General features: G+C 35.8%; 1 protein-coding gene across 1 annotated transcript in view; it reads left to right on the plus strand.

The window, feature by feature from the left end:
* The first annotated feature begins 778 nt into the window (after positions 1-778).
* LOC108676018 (A disintegrin and metalloproteinase with thrombospondin motifs 1) overlaps positions 779-24,889 on the plus strand; it is a 61,487-nt gene continuing 37,376 nt past the window's right edge. Inside the window, exon 1 of the mRNA XM_018164088.1 lies at positions 779-1,819. The gene's annotated coding sequence lies outside the window, so the exon portion shown is untranslated. The remainder of the gene's footprint in view (positions 1,820-24,889) is intronic.

A 24,889-nucleotide genomic window follows, 5' to 3' on the forward strand; every position in this document is an offset into this window, starting at 1 on the left:
GCTCACCACCACAAGTGCCGCCGACGCTCGGAGCGCTCGAGAGAAAGGGAAGCGTGTGAGGGCTCGAGTGATGTGGGTCAACCAGTTACTCTTGTGGCGGTGTCGGCAGAACATGTGTGAGGGCAAACGCTCTTGCCTGATCCAGATCAGCTGTGCGCCAGTCCTTCGTTTATCTCAGCGAAATTCAGAGATCCGATGCTCACGCGGTTCAAAATAGAGTTTGAGACTAAGCTTGGAAATTTTCTATTGATCAATTTAACTGGCTACCATTTTTTAGACAATTTTTAAATCGATATATTAAAGGCTGGTCGATAAATGATTTACTGTGACACAAATGGACTTGTAAATTTCTATATATTTGTTCATATTTCACCCAGCTGCTCTATACGCAAACTTTGCTAAGTGGAAATTGCTTCCTTATAATAAATAAATGATTTAAATTAAAAACTCAGTGTTGCCGGATATTGCATAATTATAAATAATGGGTAAACCGTTCCGAGATCTGAGACAGAGCTTAGAAATAATGCACGATAAAGACACTGTGCTTTTACATTCTAATCATGAATGTTTTATTTAAAAACTGTTTAGTTTAGGTTAATCTAATACAGAGGAAGCAAAGAAAATTCTAACCAGCAATATTTGCTTGGGATATTTTATTGATTAGGTAAAATACACTATGTTCACCTTTCATCAGATTACAATCTCCTTGTTGCTGTGTAGACAAACTTTCTTTGAATTTAGTTTGCGTTATGATCTTTATTGCCTTTCTCAATTTCAGAAATCTCATGGAACAGAAAAAAATCCAGCAAAAATGAAGAACGCCTGTGATTGTTTAGGAATATAATTTTTCAACTCTGTACATATAGTTGTCCATGTATAGAGTTTCAATCAAACTTTTCAGTACACATTATAGGTTTCAAAAACGCTTCAGATATATATGACATTTCTTCTATCTATTTTCACAACGTGCTCAAATCACCAATATTTCAAACTTTAGCTAAATTATGATCGAACTCACGTGGTTTTTAGAACAAACTTCCATTCATCTCAATTAACCGCTCTTATATTCAAAGTATAGTCGACAAACGAAAGGATTTCAAATCGTTGGACGAAGGACAGTAAACGTAGCATGACAAGTTTTGTCATCTTCGTGCAGTACGAAATCTGAAGTTGACCTCGGCTGTCCCTTACCCGACCACACTGACCGCTCAGACTTACTCTGCTCCCTTCCCTAATTGACCTTGAACACCCCGCTAACTTGAACTATCTTGTCATTCCTGTCTTGCTTCTGTATTTATTTATATATTCTTCAAATTTTTGGTAATTTGAGGCTGATTCTACACATTGGACTTTCACGATTTGTGGACTTGTATTAATCTCGTACTACCACTCGCGAAACGAGCATATCTTCGCGAAAAAATTTATAGAAGGAGAAAACGTCGTTCGGTGAAGGAATATCAGGCCGTTAAGTGGAGTATCTAAGTTTTGGGAATCTGCAATTTGGTTTTATGATATTGAAAAGCCATAATAGCCGCTTGGTTATCTGAAATTTTGAACTCCGCAACCATTGCAAAAGTAAAAACTTGTGCTCAGAAATTATCATCGGGGCTATGGATTTCATCGGCGGCTGTGTGTGATTTATTTTTTTCCGTACGTGATTGGCCATGTTCGTTTATTTTGGCCGGTGTGAATAACGTCTGAGACCTCACGGAGAAATTATCAATAAAGTTGTTATTTGAAAGTAACTTGGGCAACGCCAGCGTAAAAACTTGCCGATCCCCGCACTTCAGCTCCTATCGGTTGGGTCCTTCAGTATAAGGTAAGTCGTTCATATCAAAAGAGCCTCATTTATCTATGACTTATGTGTGATTATATTTTTATTTTCTAATTCACAAAAATCAGCAAAGAATCGTTTAAGTAATTGAGACTAATCTTCAAGCAAAAGTAAATATAGCTTGATATAATATTCACATGAAAACAATAATTTATAACTATATATGTATATATTGAAGGTATTGCTGCAATTTAAATTTTCTTGTGGTTATTCGCTACAAATGTAGTGGTCGAAAATAATTTACCTCGCCAGAGATACTGTAATTAGATCAAAATAAAACATTTAATGCTGCAGTTTAAGTACATGTAACACCTGAGCAAAGTTCGAGACCAGCTAGTTAATATGTTAACGTCTCTTTCACCTGGAAATTCCATTCATTCATTGTTTGATTTAATTCTTAACTATGCCCAAGCCTGGCACTTCCAAGGCGAGCTGGTTAGCTCCCGTTCAAGGTAGAAAAATTAGTTAAATCACAAGGATTCTTCACATAGGGCGGTGGAATAATGTTGTTTTTTTAAGTGCAGTATTAACTTAATCTGAACGAACAATAAAATGTCAAGATATAAGGCTTAAATTTGCTACTAACTATCAATATATTTTGATATTTCGTGTACAGTGCAATAAGTTAAGTTTTTAGGGTAACCTCTAATCCTGCTTCGATAGGAGATCAATATCCGTGATTCACGCTTAGTAGCTTTAAACTGTGACAGTGTAATTATTTCCAGCGCAATGAAAGCTTAAAAAATACAGTAGCCTTATAACGACGCCTGCTGTACATCGTCCTGATTTTCGACTACCAGTGGACGATAAAAACAAGCATGGCAGTTTCAATATCCTTATCGCCGTAGACTTGTTTCTTAACTTTCTAACTTGGTGCATGCATGAATTTGGACTGAATATATTAGACAATTATGAAGGTGTATGGGCATCACGATTTCGTCTTTAATTGATATATATTTAACACGTGTTATTTTTAAACCGGCATGGGACACTAGTGTTTAGTGTTCTTACTACAAAATGACACTGAAATAAGATTATGACTACATTTACTTTGAATGCGTCTTAATAGCAATTATAATAATACTGAGTAACGCATTTTTTTTAAACAATGTTCAGTCCAAGGCCAAATATTTTTAAAACCTTAATAGTGGTGAATATCTGTCATAAATAAATTGTAGAGGTGCGATCATCAGGTTCATTTAAGATGAGAGTATGACTGAGAACAACCATCGTGAGTACCAAATAACTTCTACTTCTTTTTTCTTCATGGAAAGGTCATGACACCTAATAGGCATTCTTTATAGGTGGTTAAATCAAATTTCAAGGGGGCAACTCTACGAGAAGGAAGTGAAAGTGGACTGTCCTGCATTACTGTCCCTTCATTTGCAAAGAAGAAAAGGAGTTCGAACCTATGCCAATCCTTTGGTTATATATTAACTTTCACATCGCTCTCTATGTAAATACATGCACCGAAGAATTCATTTTATTTCCTTTCGCTGGACATTTTGCACACGATATTCTGTGGCCCTGCAACACGTGAAAATTTGAATCGTTGGTTTTATTCTTCGTGCATTTGTTAGCTCAATGCTATGCATGATAATGAGTTTATTTTTTCATTCAATTAAGGGTCTCTAAATAAAAATTCTAAGATCGAAGAACAAAGAGAGTAGATTTAAGTGTTAAACTAAGTCACGATTTATCGATTCGAACGCAAGTATCTAGTGCTGTGTTGGTGCAATACTTTTCAAGTAGTGGTTGTGCAGGACCAGGGAACAATCGAACATCAGTTACGTTAAGGAAATCTCTACTTTAACACCAGTACAAAAAAAAGACTAAAACTCGCACGCTGAATAAAATTTGAATCTTTAATCCTGGTCCCGTGACAAGTAGTTTGTACAATTACGTACCCTCTTTGACCTTAGTTAAACACTGTTCAACTGTAAACTTAGTTCAATACAAGACAATATCGGCGCTTTCGTTACAAGCGATGATCATACGTAGAGTCGTGATAGAGACAGAGACGACAGCGTCGAAGCTGCTCTGCATTACACGATCCTGCTGCAAGGCTAACAACAACAACCTGTTCCTTCAGCACTTCCAGCTATGATGAGCGCACTGCTGGATGACGATGGCCACCAAGCACGCTACGTAGTTCCTCACGTTGACATAGATTCAATGCGTATCTTCATGATAAGGAAAACGAAACACAAGACAAAATAATTCAATAGATTGCATTACTTGCGTGAATGTCATGTACTCGATCAACGGAATGATATTGAGAATTATGAATGATCGTTACTGAATCCAGGCTCACAATTAGAGTTCGATGAGGTATTTTGACACATAATTTTAGTCTGTTAAGGCACTGGAAAAAGAAATTATTGTTCGTTGAGGTATTTTGACGCGCAATCAAACTCACGATGAAAATTTTTATTCATGATTATTCATCCATTTTGCCCCAGCAGATAACTGTTTTCCTTATGATATTTAACACGAACTGCAGCTTAGTGTAAGATATTGGATGGGTTTCGATGAATTGACGCGATTGTATGAGGCTTAGGTTCTTAAATTTGAAGCAATGGTATTTTCTTTTCAATCTTAAACTTCATATAATTCAGAAATCCCGAGGGACTCAGAAATCTCTAATAAAAAAAAACGACTATAGAAATCCTTACGCTCATGTTATTCTGAGATGAGAGATATCTCGATATGTACAGTCATCTAAAAAAGATTATGTTCCTGAAGAATTATCTAGAACTATTAAATTAAACGGGTGACTTATTAATTAAATCGAGAAAGCAAATGATTTTTCAATCACTGGCAAGCACACTACAGGAGTACCGAGTTCACAACCCTGTCCAGAGTTTCTAAAAACTCATCCATCTGGCAAAAACTGGAGGCATTCAAGGCAAATTTCTCCTTCGACGACGGGAATCTTGATGAATCCGTACCAAGCTTGCCCAAGGTGCGACTGGATGATTTAGCTATTCTGAGCCGAGGTGAAACGGAATTATTTCACTACAATCAGATACTTCTATATAATTGTATTACGTTTCTATTACATACGTATTTTCATACTTCGTGAACGAAGGGTCGTATATACTTTTTAAATACGAATTCAGAAAAACGATTGGTTTGAGAGGCAGAATGGAATTCGAAACGAAGGAAAATGATCCAACATTGTTCAAAAATGCACATAAATCCTATTGTCGATGAAACCATTGACAAACATCAAGCCGGCAGCTTGCTGAGAAGAGCTGGGAACGAGAAAGCTCTTGTTTATGGAACGTTTCTATTGCCTAAGTAAAGTTGCCCTTGTTAGTCGCTTAAAAATTAAATCATTTATTTTAAATCAATCGCCGTGTTTTACTAAAAAATTATTCCAACTTACACTGGCAGCTCTTCTGCCCAAGAAGAAAGCAAGCAGAAGCATAAATATACAAGTGCCTTGCTGGCGGTCCAGCCCGGAAACCAAGACGCTGGCTGGGCTACAGAGAGAAAACCATCCCTGGAGCGCTTCCACTTGCGCTTTCTACCCGCCTGGCGTGATCTGATGTAAAGCTCTCGTTGTTGTGCGGCTCTTCACTCTTTATGGTGATTAGCGATGCGTCGGAATGCATGAACGTCAGGTGGTATTCATTTACGGCTTCATCTGTTAGCATCGCGCGGTAATGCTTATTGTGTTACGCATGACCATGTACGTCGCGAGTGATGCATCTAAGCTCGACGAGGCATAGGAATTAATACTTATTGATTATAATTCAAATACTGAATGATGTCGTGATTACAGTAAGACAGTTGAACATGAAAAACGATTGTTATGGTCGAGTATCAGAAACGAGTTTGATTGTTGAGTATCAATAACAAAAAGTGTTTAAAGGGAGCAATAAGGGATAATGATTGCTGGTACTTCATGTAATGACACTTACCTTCAATGACGAGCCATCATTATAGTTGAACAATTTAGAGTTGCTGGAAAGTTTCAGATAAATGTTCTCAGAAGAAAATATTGACGATTAAATGTTCGCGACAATGGGAAAAATCGGTAATTTGAGGCTCAAAATATGAAACCTTGGTGCCGGTGAATGAAACGCAGGAGACCGGTACATTTAGATGTTGGATGATTGTTTGAGAATATTTAATGTAAGCAGAAAGAAGGCTTGGCTAACTAATCCTGCGTGCATCAGAGCTCAGAGTTTGAAGAAGGAGGGATCCAAGTTTTTATCGGGCGTTAGTTTTTTGCTCTGTTTTCTTCTGACGGTATGTTGGTTGGTAAAGAAAGTTTCTCCCGCAAATCACGAGGCAAATCTCGCGCAATTAAACTTATTGATCAGGCTTAGTTACCTCAGCTATAATATCTCTGCACTCGTGACCGTTAAGTACGGATGTCGATGGCGAATGTCTGACTATAATGTTATGTTATAATTGGCCATGAGCAGCCTCCCTGAATCTCAAACCGAGTTTGGAAATGGAGTGCACACCCTCACACAAGTGTTAACTGAAAGAGTGACATACTTTCATTTAGTGGATAAGTAGCTTTGCGATTAATCGGAGCAAGTTTAAACGTCACACATGTATTGCACAATCAATTCTGAAAAAATTCACCTGCTAAAATTTTCAGGGAGAGAGAGTAGTTGTGTCAATATCACCATCTCAATTACAGAGAACAGACTATGGCTGTATTGTAAATTGCGGTCGATTGAATTTCGCGCATCATCATTAAACAAAAACTTAGGACAACGAATGAAATTATTTGAATAAATCTCGTCACTACAGATGATGTAGACTTTTTTCGCTTATCAATAAATGCATTGAATGTAGTGAAATCGATAAGTTCTACGCGTTTAAATAAATTTGCATTCTCATACATGGTTTGTATAACTTGCATTTGTAAATGCAAATTCTTATGACAGCGTTTTTACTTTGTACCTTTGTTCTCTTATTCTTCAACGATGGAGAAAATGGAAGAAAACCTGTGCCTTAGAAAAATCACCACGAAGATATTTTGGAGTGAGGACCATTTTCCCGATCAGAGCTCCTCCATTAAGCAATGTTACAATTTGAAATGATTTCTATGGAACATTTTCACCCGCTTCTGCGAAATCGCGGTTCATCTCACGCTAATTATAAATACAGTACAGGATTGCAATAATCCTGATCAAGAATCGCTCGATCATTTGAGCTTGCATGTGCATGCCGGGAAAATAATTCAAGATTTGCTCGTGCATTTCTTGTGTTTTTTAAATGTTGTTCCTTTGACTAAGTTAAATTAAACGGTAATACATACCAAAGGTCAAGCAAAGGTTTCAAAACAAGCAGAATTAAAATAAACCTTGTTATCCATCAGTGTTGATGTACTGCGGGCAATAATTCTTGAGCCCTTTATATTTGAAAATAATATTAGCATACTGCATTCAATAATTTATAGAAATTACCTTATTCAGATGTCAATTAAGTGGTTAAGTGGTGACATTTCAAGGGGTTAAGTGGTGACACCTACCTCAACAGGATTTTCAATTCACTCCTTAAAGGAATTTCCAATAAAATTCAGTCACATTATTTCGGAGCTCTCTCTTAACACTATTTCCAATTCAATATTTTACCATAACTTTCAATGTACTCCCTCAATACGACTCGCATGAGACACCTGGGTGTCTCATCATTCTGGGACCACCTTTAAATCCACAGGAAGATCAGGAAGTTCGTGTCGCCAGCTGCAACGAGAGCGATCTTGTGAAAGGTTCCGTGAATTCTTTCACCCCTGCGCTTCTCAAGTTCCTGTAACGATGCGAACATCTGTCTCAGGAAGACATGACTTCCCGAGGATCAGTAATCCGAGGGATTGATCACTTCTTATGATACGTGGAATCAAGACTGAGACGTAGAGATAGAAATAAATTTTCAAGTTATCGTTCGACATTTTTCTATTTAATTTGGAAAGTGAGTGATCTCATATCACAACCATTTCAACAAATAATGCAAAGAGAATTTAAAACCTCACAATTTAATTATTTGAGTTTTCCAGTGAATTAAAATGGCTCAATTTATACAGAAGAAACGATATTTCTTATGTCTATTAATGTATAGCGCTGCTGACTAGCTGTGCGATAGATCCCCACAATCCTCTGGAACGTTCGAGATTGAATTTGTAGTGCCCTGAATTGTATTTTTTTTATTTTTGGCCATTATATTACCGAAATTGTAAGTAGGATTTTTCAAACTTTATGTGGATAAACTCGTCACTGGTTTGATAAGCTTCATATAAATTATTAAAAAACCTAGATTAATATATTACATTCGTCAAAAAAGCACAGGCCATAATAATGAAGTTCACAAAGAATAATATAATCGGTGCAGAAGACTGACTCAACAATCACAATAAAACCAGTTTATTCTAAAAGGGAAAGTGACTGCGCGTTGAAAACTTCCTCCTGCTTGCAGAATAGTCATGGTCACGATTTTAACACCACAATGCATCTAGCGCAGCAAGTCTTGCGATTGTGATTCTCTATAAGTAAATTATACGTGGAATTCACAATTAAAATTAATTAAATTACATTTATTCAGGAACTGAATATATTGTGTGAAACCAACAATTGATCAATTTTATTGTGCAAATTCCTAATAATACTTGATACGTAGAAGAATACCTAATATTCTGATTCATATTTTTTTTCACGCATTTTTATTGCGTGTACATTTCAATTAATTAAAATGCCCAGAAAATCTCATGAAAAAAAGGTAGATCTCATAATCTTATGTGTTATAAACGTGATCAAGTATTGCTAAGTCAAGCTGCAAAACTTCATACATAATATAAACATATTTTCATGGTAACACAAAAATACGCACCTATTATTACACATCTATTAACAATAATCTATTAATGTTTCGCTTTCAAATCTAGAGAATTCTATTTAAATTTTTGTAAAAATGAGTCATTGCAATGTGCATAGTATTCTTAATATAGTATATTAATAATGAACACATAAAAACCTTTTTTGGAGAACCCTCCTGGAATTTTATTCAATTTGTAATTGATTAATTTCCTTTGATTCAATTTATTATCAATTTATTTATAAATGTTTACGTGCTTATGTGTCTCTATTCGAAACTCCACCTGTTGCGTATGCCTAGTAGCGCAAACGAGGCTCGTTGCTCCGTACGTCGGCGTGAACGACGCTGTTACACGCGTAACGCTTGCAGAAGCTCGCATAACGGCGGTCGTTAGGCCTTTCTCGAGCCAAACTTTCTCCCATTTTTTTGTGGTTCAGTTTGTGTTGTTGGAGGTCGATGGAAGACTCGGTGGAAGGCCAGTCTTGATGGAATAAGAATTGTAATAGCTGCATAGGACGAAATTTCCGCAAAATAAAAAAAAGTTAGCAAAATATAACGGGCAGGTGGCACAATATTTTGTTGTGCTTCAGTGTGTTGAGGTTAATGATTGAATTAAGTTGGTAGATGAATTTGGTAATCACAATAGCCTATGCGTGAAATTGTAATCTTGTCATAGACTTTACTTCGATAACTATCATCCTTTTTCTTTATTCTTTTTATAGCAATAGTGAAGTTGGTGCTCTCATTTCTTTCAACAATCTAAAACATTTAAAATTGAAAGACAACGAATGTCGAAATTGATCAAAAGCTTTAATTCTACCGTACTAACATAGAAAATGTGGAAATTTTCACATGTGTCTGGTGGTGCTCTTCAATTGTTTATTTTGGATAAGAGCAAACGTGATTCACGCATGCTGCATCCGATGGATCATTAGCTGCAGCGTGTTGAAGTCAACTGTTCATATTTCTGCCTCTCCAGACCGAACTTTTCAGAGACAACAAGCAATTATTTGGAGTATTTTCTTTATCATTGATAATAAATTGAATAAATGATAACAAGATATGTTATCATAAAATAGGTGCACAGATGGTAGAAAATAAATAGTGCTTGTTGAATAATACCTCCACAAAGGTGTCTCACTTCGATTTTCAGGAGAGGTATCCTATTCTTGCCTAAACTTAATTCTTGGAGTCTTTCGTAATAAATCATGCAGCTAGACAATTGGAATCTATTACATCTTAAAAATGGCAAGTGTCCGTACTTCGGTGTTCGATAAAAACACCAAAACAGGAAGTTTTTGTGATTATGTTAGAAGAACAACTCTGCAAGAATTCAACAAATTTCAAGTATATGATTGAGTATTTTTTTTTTTTGTTACCGGGAAGTGAAAGTGGAAGCCTTAATCTCCAGAGGAAATGTTTTAACTATTTTGAGCTCGAAGTTGATCTTGTTCACGCCCTTGTTTCAATTGAACTTTTAAACAAGCAGTACTGTCTGGTGAGTTCTGGAATGGAAACAAATATGATTGATCGTGATGAACTGCTGGATCTGTGAGTAGAAAATCTAAACAAAATATTTGTGTTGATAGTGTAGATGTGTTCTTGACGTTTATAATTTAAAATTTATGTTTGGATGTGGGTATTTTTATGTTCGGGACATGAGTAAGTCATGTCTCTGTTTTATTTTCTTAATCAGATATCGTTGGGGTTTGTCAACTATCTCTTTATATCCAGCAGCTTCGACTAATATTTAAAAAAATCATGTTTTTTTCGCATCCAGATTACAAGAAATGTTTCAGCGGATTCTGTGGAAAGTTTTCATCGCAGACATAATTACGTTTTTTCACTGATTTTTTTTTATTATTGTCTACTCCATAATAATGATTTAGTCTCTTAACTTTCTTATCGAATAAGTTTTTGCTCGCTGTAGAGGGGATACGAGTTGTAGGAAATGGTGTGCGTGCTAACGTCCTATAACAATCATGACACTGATAAGCTACTGATGCTCAGATTACTGCTCACCTTCGGTGTTTATGTAGCAGAAACTCTACTATTAAAAAAAGCGTTTAAAATACACACGTTTTGTTGCCAATAGACGGCAGACATTAGATCAGACACAGTATTATTTGATTATGAGACGGATTATTAATACTACGCTTTACTGCTACTGGAAATAATTCTAATTTTAGATATTAAATAACGTAGGATAAGCCCAATATGTAAATTCAGTGCAAGAGCAACGAAAATTTATTATTTCAAACTGATATTTAACAGTTTTAGTTTAAATGTAAATTATAATTTACACAACATAATTTCTCTTAATTTGAGAAGCTATTATTGGCTTGATGGATTGCTCTATGCTCCGTTACTTTAGGCGATGACCAGAAAATATTTTCGTGTCGAAGCAGCTTAAAGGCGTAATGCCACAACCAGCAAAAGGCGTTTTAATAACAGAGTTTGAGCGTCGCTCCAGAGAAAACACGATGCCAATGATGGCAGTGCCGTGGGCGATTACTGCTCCTCGGTCAAGGTTAGTGAGTAGGGAGACCCGTGATCATTACGCCTTTGGACAACCAGAGGGCGCTTGTACGCCTGTAGTGAAACGGCGACTCTTAGGTCTTGACTTCTTATGTACAACGACTGCATGTGCGCACAGTGACCATGTACGCACAGTTATGACACGTACGCACAGACTCAGCATACGTACATTAACTGTAGGTACGTAGAGTTACAGCTGTACGTTCAGGGACTGCACATGTACATGCAGTCATTGTGCAGGGACACAAGGACTGCATGTACATAGTACAATGTACCTACTCGGACTACATCAAACTACAGGGACAGCTTGTGAGGCGAGTACGTGGACTGCGCATTTGTACAAGAGTTCATGTTCGTACAGTTATTGTATTTTCGTACACAAATGTACTTACTAATACACAGACACTACATGTTTGTATGGGTGCGGCCTGTACTTTACTCGTAGTTGATGTCCTTCCATCTGAGAGAACGCGGTCTTTAGATTATTGTAAAACGTGCCACTATGGTATTCTTGATGACAGATAGCATGAGCTTACATTCATAATTGCGCATAACATTGAATTGAATTATATTTCCCTTTGCTCAGTATAAGCGGGATTACAAATAGTATTCTTGAAAAAAACGACGTATGTTAAGCAAAGGAAAAAAATGTGTAAGTAAAAATTCCACTCATTTTAAGGACACTATACGCTTAACATTTCATTAACTCACCACACGATGGGAGAGTTGAGAACATATCTTCTCGATACATGTCTGTGTAAAAATGTAATGCAGTTAATACCTGTTTGAGTGAAAATCTACAAGACGTGACTGGTCTGTGGTATGGAAGTCATTGTCCAAACTTGCAATATATTGTTTGGAGTTTTTCCACGAGTTTTTCGCTTGCAGAGTCAGGTTTGCAAGACGCATTAGAAGACGACCTTGTATCGTATACCCATCGTTCCTCGTCGATTTAATGCCACAAGATTAGATGTTTCATGGAAAATTTGGGAGCATCTCTCATAGCATCGTCTTCGTCCAAAATATTGCTGAGAAACACAAGACTTGCGTAAAATGTTCGTGAGAAATTTATGACGGGGAGTGAGCAGCAATGACACCCAGTCTTCAAACGCCCTTCCTGCATTAGTTGACGAGCGCCGAGGCTAAGCCCCGACGCCCGATTTGTCTGATGTACTAACAAGAGAGATGCGAGGTGTGTACGGACAGCCCTCGCGTGACTGACAGTCGCGACCCAGAGGGTATTTTAATTATTACAGTATTTTAACTAAACGCATCTAAATCATTGAATTAGTATGGTTGACATCGTGAAAAAAGTGTAAGGCAATAAGAGTCCTAGCATTTCTCCTTACAGTACATTCAATTACTAGCTCGATATTTGTTTGTAAATATGTAGCTGGATTTAGGATTGAAAATCTCCTTTTGATGCAACAAAACCATATTTGATTCACATGCCTGAATCATCAGCGCGACACCCGGGGCGTTTCAGGTTAACCAATGTCTAGTATATATCAGCTTTCTGTTCTCATAAAATGCTCATAAATCATTGCTTGAAGGTTAGCACGGGAAGGACGAGGTTGGCTGCGCTGCTACGATGACCTCATATAATATTTGTAAAGTTAATGGGGGCACGATTGGAAACTCTAGTCGTGCGGCCTTTGGACAAAAAGCTGCGAACTAGAACATAATTTCATGAACAAAGCAGAAAATGTGTTACTTAACTTGGTGTGGTTCATCCAGAAAATTACTGAATTTGACAAACCAGGTTTGCCGAATTTTTTATTTTGTGGTAACAACAACGAACACCATTTGAATCATTACATTGTTCCCATTATTACCTTATGGCGTGGCGGGGCTAATGGTATTACACAATCAAACCTAATTCTTATTGAGAAAGACTCAATATCCAAGAAAAATTCTGCTGTATGAAATTATTTGACGTTTTTGGTAAGAGTTCGGTGTCGGTCATTCAGATTAATAATATGAATGTTTATTATCATTAATTACTATTCGATTTCTCATGGATGCGTATTGAATGAACTCATAATAATTAAACATTTCTCAGTTAGTATCGACCTTGAAGAGCGAGGCCTTGCTCTGGTATCACCGTTGGTATTGCGCTGCCTTGACATTTACATCACTTCACGGGCGATGGTCCCGTGGAGTGCCCGCGTGATGGGTGGGGCTGTGTGGTTCATGGCAACTATTTAGCGTGGGGTTACTGCTGATTATTGTAGCAAAAAATATGTTATTTGTTTTTACCGGTGCAATAAATTTGGCCATTATGTGGCCCCTTGTTAGACATCAATGCAACATAGTGGCGAAAAGTGAAACTTGACGCTCGCTAGCAAAATATTTTATGTCTATCATTTTTAAAAAATAAATTTACCCTGAACCTAAAATGTGATGCATTCACTTGGGGTATATAAAATGTAATGTATTCACATCCTGATTTTTTTATATACCCAAAAGTAATTGTATTTTATTTTTTCTACTCGCATACTATTCAAACTTCCAACTCTGCAAGCGAGCCATCAGAGCCCAATTGAATCCTAAGCATTTTTAGAGGAGACCCTGCAGTCACTCAGAACTTTACAACAAACAAATCGATTCGCGGGACCGGCCATTTTTGCTCATGCTGTTTAGTTGCGGTGCGCCAACACTGCTCGTTTGCACGCCAGCTTGCGCTCCTTCTTCTATTTTATGAGACCAAATAAAGTCACGCGAAGGAAAACGGAAAAAATATAAATATTAAAAAATTACGTGAAAAAAAAAATATTTTTCATTTGCTTCAAGAGAATGTAGAGCTTCCAGAATAATAAGAAAAAGTCTTATAAGAGATTTTCCCTGTTCAGAAAGAAAAATACGTGAGATTCAAACTAAATTCAACGAAAGTAAATTTAATCTTTAATATACGTACAGAAAATGGACACGTCGTTGCTGTGAAATCATGGAACCAGAATTAATTCCAGATTTTCAAATAAATAGTTTTCTGTGCATCCGAAGCAAGTCCACGGTGCAGGAAATATTATCAGTAAAACTTCTTCTATGTCATTTCATTTATTTATCAATTAATATTGATATCATTTATCGATTCATTTAATGATCAGTAAAACTACTTCTATGTCATTTCATATATTTATCAATTAATATTGATATCAATTCATTTAATGTAATATCAATTCATAATATTTAAATATCAATTCATTTTATTTAAATTTTGTCCTTGGCAATGGGCAAGGGACATCGAGGGTCAGTTTACGTAGCCATCACCTCTGGCATTTGCCGACACCCTGCGGCCGGTGGCCTTCACTGAGCCTTGAGAGGACAAGCTCACGTCGTAGGTTAGCTTTATTGCTAAGGCAGTAAAACACGTCGAGCCTATGCTTCCCGTACTGGTAATCGGGTAATAATGACTTAAATTAATATAACCTGACCCGTTAAATTGTAAGATATTCCGCGGCGCATGTTAGGGTAAACATTTTAGTTTAGTGTTTTGTAAGGAAATAATGTCAATGGTTGTCGTCAAGTCATCAATGACTTTACAACAAGCATTGCGCGCACATTTTTCTGTACATATATCTACGGTTCAATTCTTGAAAATCTCCTCTTATCGTCAAGCTTCTATACAGAACGCTGAACAAAAATTTTTTAAATTCAACAATATTATTGTTTCCTTAGAAATATCACATGCGTCTGTATTTGGTATATGCACAGTGACAACAATTTAGGGCAAATGTTGTGTGCTGTATTGCAACTATTAGAAGTTTCAGAAGAGTAGGTCCATTTTATTTTATTTGAACGCATTATCTTCAATGACTAAAAATTCACACTATGTGATAGAAGGATTTCAAATTGGAGATACGTAATGATGAGTATACAGAAGAAATGTGGTATTTTCCTACCGGAATATTCAATGGCTTTAAAATATTAAGTATAACCTTGAGTTCCTCTGAATTAATTCAAATTTATCCTTTGCATGGAAATATGAAACAGCGTTATTTAGTCTATGCTAATTTCCCTACGGTATTCCGAGGTACGAGCCCACATATGTGAATGCCAATCACAGCATTAATAAAAGTTACTGTAAGCCGTAGGTTTTGGTTGTGATTTCATATCGCGTATTCCATGGCGGCTTATAAGAAATTAACAACTACAATCAGCTCGTTTGGTGGAGTGTTATTGAATGCATTTAGCTATGATTATGCACAGAACATAAAAACGAAAGTTCTTATTCAAATTACTTGTTAAATATAGATACGACGCATATATGCAACTCATTATAATGATGACAACATATGTAACTTGTACAAAGATTTAGCCTGAATTATGCATGCTTCCATTAATGCGCATAGCGTCAATTAGCATATCAATGGCATCCATAAGACGAATTGGGGCATAGAAATAACTCGGCAAACACTGTAATCGCGGCTCATGTTGAATACCAACTATTTTTATTATAAAATAACTTTCAATCCAAAGTGAATGCCTGATCTCTTGGCCCAAGTGCCATTTTAAAATAAGAACGCCCTTATGCATGTACATAAAATTACACTTTTATTTATCACTAACAAGAATTCGGTGAAAGATTGCAATTAAATTGTTAGCATAGATTCCAGACGGCGTTGTACTAGAGTTTATATTAATTCATCTCACTCTTTGTTATCCTGTTTTCCACAAAGAAATAAAATTTTCATGCGGCTACATTTAGACAATATTAGTCATCAGCATATGCTTCCTGCCAAAGCATGGGGATTTTCAATTTACAAAGAAATTAAAATCTATATAGGTTGGAGAAGGACTGTCCTTGGGGAACCTAGCAACAATTTTTTTATAGACGATCGCCTATGCAATTATCTTCCCACGATGTCGTTTGGTGTTTTCAGCCCCGGCCATTATTACCTACAGGCAGCATGCCATTACATGACCTTCTACTGCGTCGTATTTTTCAACGGATGACAACGCATATTTGACAACAAATCAGCCGTATACTTTAGACGAAGAATATGTCAGCGCCAACAGCTATGATTAGTTGGCAGCCAGTGTGATACAATCAAGTGCATTAATGCAATACCGTTCAGGTGCACTTTTTCAAGAAACAAACCTTATGAGGTTAAATGAAAAATACAGCATTAAACAATTTTTAAGATCAATATCGCGTGATCCATACCGAAGACGGTGTTCTAATTTCAACCGAAGAAGCATATGAATAGAATAATTTTTTTATTTGACACAAAATTTGCGACAGTCTTTGATGGAATTAATTGAATATGAAAAACCAATAATGAAGCATTGCTTTCATTCAAAAATGCCAGACGCTATCATGATTTGCAAGTTAAAATGAAAGCAATTTATGCTAAAAATAATTCCTATCGACGAAAATTAATAGTTAATCAAGGAAATATTGCAAAGAAGTACAATGAGCTTGTTTTCGACAGCTTTGTCCTTGATCGTCTTCTGGACTAACCTCTAACCTACACTCGAATGAACCAGTCCAGGATCTACAAATTAATTTCAGCGGTAGGACTCACGTGCAAGTTTTTTTGATGAACTCAATTTGGAACAGTTCTTAAAGTCGATTTTATTTTTCGAAGAATGTACCCTAACTCAGCGTAACCAAGTATTCAGCGAGGTTCCTAACAACATCAATCAATAAAACAAGAGGACAATCTTGCCAAATTTCAATACAAATAGACAGATACGAAATTTTTCTTCATTTCGTAAGGATCGTAAAGATTCATTTCGTTTTTACTTTAGAGGATCTAAAAAATTTAAGAGAAGCAGGAAATCAGCAATTAACTCCGATTTCTTATCTCATCCTATTTTAGAACCAACTTTTTTTGCGATGCTACCTGTGCAGCTTTGACGCAAATCCTCAAATTTATTACGAGAACACATACTCCGCTGAATTTTTTTTCTCATCGAGATCCCGAAACGCTCGAATTAAATTATTCAATCTAGTAGTCACTTAAAAACGAAGAAAATTCCACAAAAAATCATGCTTAGAAAAAGTTTTGGAGTCCAGCTCTATCGTCAGTTTGAAAATTTTTGAACACAGGACTCCGAAACATTTTTTAAAAAGAAAGGATGAATTTTTGAGGAATTTTTTGCATATAAGCTTCTAGTGAATGTTCGATTCAAGCAAACGAGAGACATTATTATTCGATTATTCAATCTATCATGTACTGTCTACACCCGACCTCTAAAGCTACAGCTTATTTGCATAAACCCTGTTCCTGGAAAATACAAATTTGCGACAGGGTCCGGTGGCAAGGTCCATATTTTACTCATGAGGCACCAAATTACTGTCACGCAAGCTTATTCGCAGGAACTTCATCCCAAGAACCTTGAGGCCGCCTGAAACGACTCGCGCAGTATGCGGGACTGGTTTATAAGAAAATTTATTCCATAGACAAAGATTATTCCGTCGGTTAATAATTATCTGTTCTAGGAACGTAGAACATTTGTTCCCTCGACGTATGGTGAGCTGTTAAATTTGAGTGGAATAATATATTGAACAGCTATGAAAAATAAGATGTTTTAATGGGTAAAAATTAAATATTGTCAAGTCATTTGTCATTCAATCTTATTACTTGGTCCCATTGACACCGAACGAGTTACAAGAAAGTTTATTATTATTAGCCTTTTATTATTATTATTATTATTATTATTATTATTATTCATTATTAGTTATGAGTGATTTTTAGATCATTTAGAGAGACCCAATAATGGCGATATTTTTCGTTATTGTATTAAGCATGGTAAAAGTACGAATGCTCCATCCAACACTAATCGCAAGTCTGAATATCTCAGTGATGAAACATGTATGAGCTCAGTGTAACAGGCAATAATTGGCACGAGACTCTTTCATGCTCTTAAATTGGTGTCCTCATATCTCATACTCTAGATATTCTCTTCCTTATTATTCTTCCACGATCGTCACTAGAGCAGAACGAATGTTGATAAGAGCTTCGTTTCCGCGAGGTTGCATCACAGTGGGTCTCTTGCACGACATCCTCAGCGTTGCACAGCATTGCGTTAACCGTCCAAAATCAGTTCGGTTTAGGCAAATCTACCCTAAATCTTGCCTCACACGAAATTATTTTGAAATTAATTCCGCAAGAAAGAGAGTGTTCTTTCAACAAGTCGAGGGAAGTTTGGGGCAAAAATGACTGAAAAAAATGGCAAGATGGAGGAGAAGGGTTTCAAACGAAAGTCGTTTGTGGGAAGATTAGAGTATGAAGTGGATTTAGATGTTGTGTAAAGTTCTTGTTACATTCAAAACATTTTTTCTTACCATTGGATGTTAAGAAAACTAAATTCTTAACATCCACGAAGTACGGATCTTTTTGTACCGTAACTTTGTAGAGCCAAGAGTATTTTTACAACTCAAAAGTTAAAAGGAGATGTTGATACGTACAAAGCTATGTCAATGTCAGTATGTTTCAATACGAAAATAAATTGAAAACACATGAGCAAAATAGAAATGTGTCAAAGTAATTTCCAAACGAGACCGTAGAATAGAAATTTGTTCAATTTGAAATAGAATTCCTAAATTCTGGCTTAGTAAAATGAGAAAATTCAATCCAAATCCTCGAGAAACGTTCAATAACCTTACCCCCAGGCAGATGACGTTGAAAATACGTTGATTAACTGTTGATTTCGATGCAACGACGATTATTCAACGTTATTTCAACGTCAAACGCCCAGTGAGAAATTTGTGGTTGCATTGCCCTACAGATCGCAGCAGCAGCTGATCAGCCAGCGTCGGGGAGGTTCACGGAAGCGAAAGTGTCTTGGGCTCGACCACGCTGTACACAATGGCTATTCAGCTTTAATTCAATTGAGAGTCGTGTGCTTTGAATAGCCCTTCACACTCTGTATAATCACTGCCAGAGTAATAAAAAGTACGTTAATTTAACCTTCTATACACGTTTGACCCAAATCGCTGTAAGCGAGCTATAATTTGTTATTTGCGTGATTGAATGTACTATATCGAACTTAGTGGTACGGCAGGCTTTTCATCCCATTAATTTTTTATTAGATCTGCATTGTACTAACTTATGTATATTACGCAACATTTTCGTTAACTTTCATTACTTAACATTCAATTTGAGCTTGATAATTACCTCGTCTCAATGCGGATGCATTGTAAATTTCCAGTCTAAATACGGCATCCATTTGAAGATGCATTATGGTAACCTATGTTACTTCTCATTCAGCTCCTTGAAAATGGATCTGATAAATCCTCCGTTTATGACGTTGTTTTAAAGATTTTCCTTCGAAAAGCAAAATCATCAAACGAAGCGTTGGAAGGGATATAATAAAATGTATAAAGTGCTTTCCCTATACCGTCATTATATTTAATAAATGATGGGATGACAATTAAGAACGACCGCACGAGGAAGGAGAGTTTGTTGCGCTGGATCACTACTTGACGTGCGTTGCAGTCACCTTAATCGCTGGTTGTTGGAGCTGGCTACTCGATTGCGGTGTGCTACCATATTTTAGGACCCCTAAAAAATAAGTCATTGATGAGGTAAGTTAGGTTATTACAAGTACGTATTTATTTATTTCTTATTTTTTCCTTTGCTGAAACGAATTTAAAGACTTTCAAGCTGTTAATCTATATACGATCGGTCGAATGGAATTAATGATATACAAGATTTTATAGTTCTAATTTTTCTGAAAATAAAATTATACGGTAGCTAATAATTTTCTATAAATTTTGGGCATGCGAAACATTAATGTGCTTGAATTACAGTGTTTTAATTTTTCCCAAGATTAGGAAGATTTTCATCTGAATAGTAAGAGCCACTTGTTCATGAAAGTTGAGTAAATGCTCAAAATTGAGCCTGCATCATCGTTAAAATGTTCTTACGATAAAAAACAGATTGTAAATAATAAAATGTGCGTTTTTAGAAATGAGAACAATAATTACACTTTTTGTAAACCATTAATTTCTAAATGAAGAGATCCTAAGTCCTTGTGTAAAGAGCCTGTTTAGTTCTGCACGAAGTGGCAAGGGCTCATGGCGCAGGTTGAGTAAGATTCTCTTGCATGACTTGCAGGGCTGTATATATATACCTTGGTCTCTGCTCTTTAGTTTTAAGCTCATTAAAAACGGTCGGTCAAATTGAGCATCATTATGCTTCTTTTGTAGCAGTTTTACTCGAAGCTGTCGCAAGAACAGCTTCATTTTTGTTGTAATATATATGATTAATGAAAGTCTCTGTGTCAATTTCATAATAAGGTTAGAGTGTATCAACAATCTATAATATAAAAGGTCATCATTGACGTTGTAGAATACTATCACCAATAGGCATAAAATTTTGTCAATATTTATATGAAAACTAGAGAGAACCTCCCGGAAAATTGTTCATGACATATCCGTATAATATATTACACTATATAAAATTTCACCATTCGGTTGTGTAATCAAGTAGTCAATATAAACTGACATGGTTTGAATTTTTCTGACCATATGCAACGTAAGGAGTTGACCCAACGAGTAAACCGGTTTCGAATGCTTAACTTTGGCTCCTTCCGCTAGTTGCTCGCCTTACAAGGTTATCCACAATATTTGAACTTTATATAAATAGGCTAAAGTGACGAACAACATGAAGTTTTACTCTGCCTCAGGTTTATCTTCGGACGACAATTAACGGAGAGTGTTACCTATGAGCAAAGTATCACATTACCATCAAATACCAAATAATCAGAAAATCTCAACGTCGGGTAAAAACTTGTGTAACTCTTCACAATTTATTTGGGATCTTTGATCAACAGTTACATATTTTATCATTCAAAACGTGAAACGTACGTCCGATAGATAGCCGGAGTATCTGTTGATGAAAAATTGTCGCAAACCAAATGAAAAATCGACGAATCTAGTTGAAGATTTACAATAAGAAAGAGTCTTTGTAATCAATTTGAATCGATACGTAAAAGAATCTAATTTTTACTCTCAAATTTGAATAAACGCAGTTTTGACCTAAATTTTGATTGAAATCTTGACAATGGGCTTAAAAAGATTTAGAACAAGACATCATCATTAATTAATTTACACGATATAGCTTATTTTAAGCTTGATGATTCAATTCATTCACATTTCCTCAGAATATTTTTGAGTGAAGACTCATTAATAATCGATTAAATCATATTAATAAATTCGTTTGCTTATAAAGTAGCGTGAAATGGAGTTGCATTTCCATCATTTTAATAACTTTATTTTATTGATAGCAATTTATCTCCAATATTTTACCAAGTTTAATGTTAGTAGTGTTATTTTAAAATTATTTGGCTTCTATTTCCCACTGATTTGATGTACGTAATATGTTTCTTGACAATAAAATGTGCCACCTAAAACGAGAGTAAAATTTAAAAACATTCGGTCCTGCAAATTGAAGAGTATCAACAACACTGAATATTCTCCTTGAAATCTTCAGGAGTTCGAAACACAGCATCATAAGCATGATTTTTAAAATCATGTAAACTCAAGGGCATCGCATGCTTACATAAGTAACCTCACAAAAAACGGCACCTTAGTTAATAAAGCCTTAGAAAAATTGCATGCACACTCAGTGTGAAAACATATATCAGATTTTTGTAATTGCAGATGAATTTTTTGCAGGTTCCAGGCACTTTTGAATTATCGCAATCATCGAACCATAGCAGGCCACTGGCTTACCGCGCTCTCTGGTGGGAGGTTGCCGGTCTAGTTTAGCCAAAAAGTGGTTACTGTGACCGAACCAAGTGGCTTGAGCTGCTCTCCTTTCTTGCAGTGCTCATGGGAGGACAAGGCTACTGCTAAAAATACGCGCTTGGATGCCATATCAAAGGCTGATCGACGTTCATTCGATAGTAAATCACATAATCCCTATAAACTTATCAGCGTGTTAGATGATTTTATTGACTCGACCTCAACTGGTCTACGTGGCCAATATTCTTGATGGAAATCTTTAATGATTTTAAAGTTATAATACGGCCTGATTGCTCATCAGATGTATAATGTTTCAAGTGTTTTTTTTACAAATTTAAAATTTTATTATTTCCAGTGAGATAAAAATTAATATATCTGGCCTATAAATACAATAGTAATTCAGCTTCTGAATAAGAAAACATGAATAACATAGCTACATAACTGAATAAATATAACTTAACTATATAACTGAAAATGAATAACTTACTGACTGCAGGTGCACAATATACAATGCGGATTGATTTCTCTCAGTTAAAGGAATAGATAAATGTATATTCTTATTTAAATTCACTCGTATCTGTACAATTTTTAGTTGCCGAATAAATTGTCACATAATTTTTTTAATTGTAATGAGGGGTGAATAGTATAAATATTGATTTTTCAAACGAACTGTTTTGTTCAGGGAATGAATAAAATCGAATATCGGAATAGAAACTTTTTCTCGAAGATTTTTGTATTTACGACGAGCATCTGCCGGAGAGTTAAAGAAGTCTCGATTTTCGAATGCCAACAACCGAGTTTGGAAAAACTAAATAAAATGGAATAAAAGTGAATCATTTCGACTATTTTTAGTGAGCTGGTCTTTAGTTGTGCAAAAGTTTACCATACAGATTCTCACCTTGAATTGTAGACACTTTCACGCTCTAAGACGCTCCCAGTAAAGTTGTGTGTAAATCACTTTAGAACAACAATGATTTCATTGTTAGTGGCCACAGAGGCCAACCAGATCCCAAGGCTGACTTAAGTCTAGGCGTTGGCTCAAATCACCATTTAAAAACTGTAGAAGTTTCAAGCCATTAAAAAAAAATGCGCGATATATTTTTAAGGTGATGTGTATTGATCTGTGAAAGTTGGCCTTCATTTAGAAGTACTGAAAGCAATGAAACAGACTAAAATTTCACCTCTGATTTATTTGAGAATTCTTGTTATAGATAAAACTGAATTATAATAATTCCGGCGTAATTTTTTTTCGTTCGATTTAGGACATGGATGCATTACTAACAAAAGTTCAAGAGACGATGCTGCAAATATTATTTAAGTTTTATTTGCAGCTTCTTAAGTGCGAGGGATGTCGTGCCATCAACTGGTATCGCTTACTGCACTGCCAGCGGCTACAGAGAAAGTGACGTGGCAACTAAGCTTCTGCCAGGAAATTTTTTTTTCGCCGCCATGATGAATATGCAGGATCTGGAATCAAAGACGTGATCCTGCAAAGGATTTAGCTTTTAGTGCGGTCTCACGCAAGCTTCAGAAATGCTGGTATTCAATATTCATTCATAGTTTGTCATCATTAAATAGATTGAACTAATTCATATCGAACTAATTCATCGTGGCTCTATTGCAAATAGAGACTGGAATGTTTGCCCTTATTTTATTTATTTACTGTACTTGTTTATGAATATTTTCTGACAAAATTTTTTAATTAACGAATTTTGCAATATCCAAACTTCACTGATCACTGATCATCCAATTTCATCTAATTATTGTCAGCTGTTTCGGCTCAAGGCTTCAGGAATGTAAATTTATTTATTTATAAATTTCTCAAGTAACATTGTTTATTGGATTTATTATACTTAAATCCAGTTTGGATATCGCAAAATATGTTAATTAAAAATTGTAGTCAGTAAAATATTCATATACACGCACAGTAAATGGCATAAATAAGAGTAAAAATTCTAGTCTCCGTAATTAAACCTATCCAAATATCAGGAAAATTCTTAAAAATGTTTTACGTACCAAAAAATACTCTAAAGTCCGCGAGGGAACTTTGAGACGCCAGTGAGCGAAGGTGTGTTCAGTTTTCCTATTTGCAAAAACTGAACACATGTACCTATTTGTTTTCCTATTGAATGCAAAACTAAGTTTACTTCCTACATTACTTGGCTGCCGACCAGAGGGAAAGTTCTCAAACAGAAACTTGTTTTCGAAGAGCACGTTGCATGACGGGCAAGAAACACTCGTCAGATTTCTGAGCCGTGCTTTTTAGACTCTCGATCTGTTCTTGTGACTACCGAGCGGAGCTGTTTGCGTAAATCAGTATTACCCTTTGGAATAAAGTTATGAGATATTTTGTAGAGACGCTTACAATATATGAAATTATTTAAAGTTGTAAGCAAGTCTTTATATGTTTCAATAGCAATCCATTTGTAATTCTAAAAATTGTGTGTTGAGCTTTATATGTTTTCTCATTGTCCTATTACGAATAAATTGTGCCTAATGCAGCACCAAATTATAGAGCCGTCGCTCAGTAAACGAATGTCAAATGGCGAGCAATATTCGGTACGTGAATTTCGACAAGAAACTAAACAATTGATCGAAAACTTTCATGAACATTAAAAATCAAGAGTACTTTCCCCTAAACGTACGGTCGTCTCATCATCAGCTCCTTCAAACTCGCTTAGCAAGTTTTTTATCTGAAATGAGACCGTTTTTCAAGCGCACGTTATTTGCCTAAGGCTATTTACGACCCGAATCAGAGACACTGTAAAAATTAAAGTTAAAAATGAAGTTAAAGTACAACTGAACTGATTTGAGTGTAAATACTTCTGATAACTTATAATTTTTGCTTGGTTGCGTGAAAGATCTTATAGATGCTTACTGCTTATAACCATGCACTGAAAATATTGAAGTTATTTCTTTGGGCTTGGACATAATTAAAAATAATTACAATTTTTTATAATAATTTTATTATATCAGTAATA

Source organism: Hyalella azteca, unplaced genomic scaffold (genome assembly GCF_000764305.2).
Source record: "Hyalella azteca isolate HAZT.00-mixed unplaced genomic scaffold, Hazt_2.0.2 contig10004, whole genome shotgun sequence".
Lineage (NCBI taxonomy): Eukaryota > Metazoa > Arthropoda > Malacostraca > Amphipoda > Hyalellidae > Hyalella > Hyalella azteca.